We start from the raw sequence: 5,381 nt of genomic DNA on the forward strand, positions 1-5,381 counted from the left end.
GTTTCATAACTGCTCAATCAAAAATATGTTTTATCTCTGTTAACTGAATTTACAGATCAGAAATAAGTTTCACAGAATGCATCTGTGTAGTTTTTATTTGAAGATATTCTTTTTCCCAATGTAGGCCTCTTAGCGCTTAGCATGTCCAATTGCAGTTTCTACAGAAAGAGTGTTTCAGAACGGCTCAATCAAAAGTAAGGTTCAACTCTGTTAGTTGAATGCACAGAACAGAAAGAATTTTCACAGAATGCTACTGTGTAGTTTATATTTGCATATATTCCTTTTTCCACTATTACCCTCCTAGCGCTCCGAATATCCACTTGCATTTTCTACAGAAAGAGTGTTCAGAACTGGGCAATCAAAAGTATGGTTTAACCCTGTTAGCTTAATGAACATATCAGAAATAAGTTTCACACAATGCTTCTGTGTAGTTTTTATTTGAAGATATTATTTTTCCCAATATAGGCCTCTTAGCGCTCAGAATGTCCAATTGCAGTTTCTACAGAAAGAGTGTTTCAGAAAGGCTCAATCAAAAGTAAGGTTCAACTCTGTTAGTTGAATGCACAGAACAGAAAGAAGTTTCATACAATGCTTCTGTGTAGTTTATATTTGAACATATTCTTTTTTCCAGTATTACCCACTTAGCGCTACGAATGTCCAGTTGCATTTTCTACAGACAGAGTGTTTCAAAACTGCTCAATCAAAAGTATGGTTTAACTCTGTTAGCTGAATGCTCAGATCAGAATGAAGTTTCACAGAATGCTTCTGTGTAGTTTATATTTGAATATATTCCTTTTTCCACTACTACTCTCTTAGCGCTCCAAATGTCCAGTTGCATTTTCTACAGAAAGAGTGTTCAGATCTGCTCAATCAAAAGTATGGTTTAACTCTGTTAGCTGAATGCACAGATCAGAAAGAAGTTTCACAGAATGATTCTGTGTAGTTTATATTTGGAGACATTCCTTTTTCCACTATTACCCTCTTAACGCTCCGAATCTCCACTTGCATTTTCTACAGAAAGACTGTTTCAGAACGGCTCAATCAAAACTAAGGTTCAACTCTTTTAGTTGAACACACAGAACAGAAAGAAGTTTCACACAATTCTTCTGTGTAGTTTTTATTTGTAGACATTCCTTTTCCCAATATAGGCCTCTTAGCGCTCAGAATGTCCAATTGCAGTTTCTACAGAAAGAGTGTTTCAGAACGGCTCAATCAAAAGTAAGGTTCAAATCTGTTAGTTGAATGCACAGAACAGAAAGAAGTTTCATACAATGCTTCTGTGTAGTTTATATTTGAACATATTCTTTTTTCCACTATTAACCACTTAGCGCTACTAATGTCCAGTTGCATTTTCTACAGACAGAGTGTTTCAAAACTGCTCAATCAAAAGTATGGTTTAACTCCGTTAGCTGAATGCTCAGATCAGAAAGAAGTTTCACAGAATGCTTCTGTGTAGTTTATATTTGAATATATTCCTTCTTCCACTACTACGCTCTTAGCGCTCCAAATGTCCAGTTGCATTTTCTACAGAAAGAGTGTTCAGATCTGCTCAATCAAAAGTATGGTTTAACTCTGTTAGCTGAATGCACAGATCAGAAAGAAGTTTCACCGAATGATTCTGTGTAGTTTATATTTGAAGACATTCCTTTTTCCACTATTACCCACTTAGCGCTCCGAATCTCCACTTGCATTTTCTACAAAAAGAGTGTTTCATAACTGCTCAATCAAAAATATGTTTTATCTCTGTTAACTGAATTTACAGATCAGAAATAAGTTTCACAGAATGCATCTGTGTAGTTTTTATTTGAAGATATTCTTTTTCCCAATGTAGGCCTCTTAGCGCTTAGCATGTCCAATTGCAGTTACTACAGAAAGAGTGTTTCAGAACGGCTCAATCAAAAGTAAGGTTCAACTCTGTTAGTTGAATGCACAGAAAAGAAAGAAGTTTCACAGAATGCTACTGTGTAGTTTATATTTGCATATATCCCTTTTTCCACTATTACCCTCTTAGCGCTACGAATGTCCACTTGCATTTTCTACAGAAAGAGTGTTCAGAACTGCGCAATCAAAAGTATGGTTTAACCCTGTTAGCTTAATGAACATATCAGAAATAAGTTTCACACAATGCTTCTGTGTAGTTTTTATTTGAAGATATTATTTTTCCCAATATAGGCCTCTTAGCGCTCAGAATGTCCAATTGCAGTTTCTACAGAAAGAGTGTTTCAGAAAGGCTCAATCAAAAGTAAGGTTCAACTCTGTTAGTTGAATGCACAGAACAGAAAGAAGTTTCATACAATGCTTCTGTGTAGTTTATATTTGAACATATTCTTTTTTCCACTATTACCCACTTAGCGCTACGAATGTCCAGTTGCATTTTCTACAGACAGAGTGTTTCAAAACTGCTCAATCAAAAGTATGGTTTAACTCTGTTAGCTGAATGCTCAGATCAGAAAGAAGTTTCACAGAATGCTTCTGTGTAGTTTATATTTGAATATATTCCTTTTTCCACTACTACTCTCTTAGCGCTCCAAATGTCCAGTTGCATTTTCTACAGAAAGAGTGTTCAGATCTGCTCAATCAAAAGTATGGTTTAACTCTGTTAGCTGAATGCTCAGATCAGAAAGAAGTTTCACAGAATGCTTCTGTGTAGTTTATATTTGAATATATTCCTTTTTCCACTACTACTCTCTTAGCGCTCCAAATGTCCAGTTGCATTTTCTACAGAAAGAGTGTTCAGATCTGCTCAATCAAAAGTATGTTTTAACTCTGTTAGCTGAATGCACAGATCAGAAAGAAGTTTCACAGAATGATTCTGTGTAGTTTATATTTGGAGACATTCCTTTTTCCACTATTACCCTCTTAGCGCACCGAATCTCCACTTGCATTTTCTACAGAAAGAGTGTTTCAGAACGGCTCAATCAAAACTAAGGTTCAACTCTTTTAGTTGAACACACAGAACAGAAAGAAGTTTCACACAATTCTTCTGTGTAGTTTTTATTTGTAGACATTCTTTTTCCCAATATAGGCCTCTTAGCGCTCAGAATGTCCAATTGCAGTTTCTACAGAAAGAGTGTTTCAGAACGGCTCAATCAAAAGTAAGGTTCAACTCTGTTAGTTGAATGCACAGAACAGAAAGAAGTTTCATACAATGCTTCTGTGTAGTTTATATTTGAACATATTCTTTTTTCCACTATTACCCACTTAGCGCTACGAATGTCCAGTTGCATTTTCTACAGACAGAGTGTTTCAAAACTGCTCAATCAAAAGTATGGTTTAACTCTGTTATCTGAATGCTCAGATCAGAAAGAAGTTTCATAGAATGCTTCTGTGTAGTTTATATTTGAATATATTCCTTTTTCCACTACTACGCTCTTAGCGCTCCAAATGTCCAGTTGCATTTTCTACAGAAAGAGTGTTCAGATCTGCTCAATCAAAAGTATGGTTTAACTCTGTTAGCTGAATGCACAGATCAGAAAGAAGTTTCACCGAATGATTCTGTGTAGTTTATATTTGAAGACATTCCTTTTTCCACTATTACCCTCTTAGCGCTCCGAATCTCCACTTGCATTTTCTACAAAAAGAGTGTTTCATAACTGCTCAATCAAAAATATGATTTATCTCTGTTAACTGAATTTACAGATCAGAAATAAGTTTCACAGAATGCATCTGTGTAGTTTTTATTTGAAGATATTCTTTTTCCCAATGTAGGCCTCTTAGCGCTTAGCATGTCCAATTGCAGTTTCTACAGAAAGAGTGTTTCAGAACGGCTCAATCAAAAGTAAGGTTCAACTCTGTTAGTTGAATGCACAGAACAGAAAGAATTTACAAAGAATGCTACTGTGTAGTTTATATTTGAATATATTCCTTTTTCCACTATTACCCTCTTAGCGCTCCGAATGTCCACTTGCATTTTCTACAGAAAGAGTGTTCAGAACTGCGCAATCAAAAGTATGGTTTAACCCTGTTAGCTTAATGAACATATCAGAAATAAGTTTCACACAATGCTTCTGTGTAGTTTTTATTTGAAGATATTATTTTTCCCAATATAGGCCTCTTAGCGCTCAGAATGTCCAATTGCAGTTTCTACAGAAAGAGTGTTTCAGAAAGGCTCAATCAAAAGTAAGGTTCAACTCTGTTAGTTGAATGCACAGAACAGAAAGAAGTTTCATACAATGCTTCTGTGTAGTTTACATTTGAATATATTCTTTTTTCCACTATTACCCACTTAGCGCTACGAATGTCCAGTTGCATTTTCTACAGACAGAGTGTTTCAAAACTGCTCAATCAAAAGTATGGTTTAACTCTGTTAGCTGAATGCTCAGATCAGAAAGAAGTTTCACAGAATGCTTCTGTGTAGTTTATATTTGAATATATTCCTTTTTCCACTACTACTCTCTTAGCGCTCCAAATGTCCAGTTGCATTTTCTACAGAAAGAGTGTTCAGATCTGCTCAATCAAAAGTATGGTTTAACTCTGTTAGCTGAATGCACAGATCAGAAAGAAGTTTCACTGAATGATTCTGTGTAGTTTATATTTGGAGACATTCCTTTTTCCACTATTACCCTCTTAGCGCTCCGAATCTCCACTTGCATTTTCTACAGAAAGACTGTTTCAGAACGGCTCAATCAAAACTAAGGTTCAACTCTTTTAGTTGAACACACAGAACAGAAAGAAGTTTCACACAATTCTTCTGTGTAGTTTTTATTTGTAGACATTCCTTTTCCCAATGTAGGCCTCTTAGCGCTCAGAATGTCCAATTGCAGTTTCTACAGAAAGAGTGTTTCAGAACGGCTCAATCAAAAGTAAGGTTCAACTCTGTTAGTTGAATGCACAGAACAGAAAGAAGTTTCATACAATGCTTCTGTGTAGTTTATATTTGAACATATTCTTTTTTCCACTATTACCCACTTAGCGCTACGAATGTCCAGTTGCATTTTCTACAGACAGAGTGTTTCAAAACTGCTCAATCAAAAGCATGGTTTAACTCTGTTAGCTGAATGCTCAGATCAGAAAGAAGTTTCACAGAATGCTTCTGTGTAGTTTATATTTGAATATATTCCTTTTTCCACTACTACGCTCTTAGCGCTCCAAATGTCCAGTTGCATTTTCTACAGAAAGAGTGTTCAGATCTGCTCAATCAAAAGTATGGTTTAACTCTGTTAGCTGAATGCTCAGATCAGAAAGAAGTTTCACAGAATGCTTCTGTGTAGTTTATATTTGAATATATTCCTTTTTCCACTACTACTCTCTTAGCGCTCCAAATGTCCAGTTGCATTTTCTACAGAAAGAGTGTTCAGATCTGCTCAATCAAAAGTATGGTTTAACTCTTTTAGCTGAATGCACAGATCAGAAAGAAGTTTCACAGAATGATTCTGTGTAGT

The sequence above is a fragment of the Symphalangus syndactylus genome, chromosome 12, assembly GCF_028878055.3.
Source record: "Symphalangus syndactylus isolate Jambi chromosome 12, NHGRI_mSymSyn1-v2.1_pri, whole genome shotgun sequence".
Lineage (NCBI taxonomy): Eukaryota > Metazoa > Chordata > Mammalia > Primates > Hylobatidae > Symphalangus > Symphalangus syndactylus.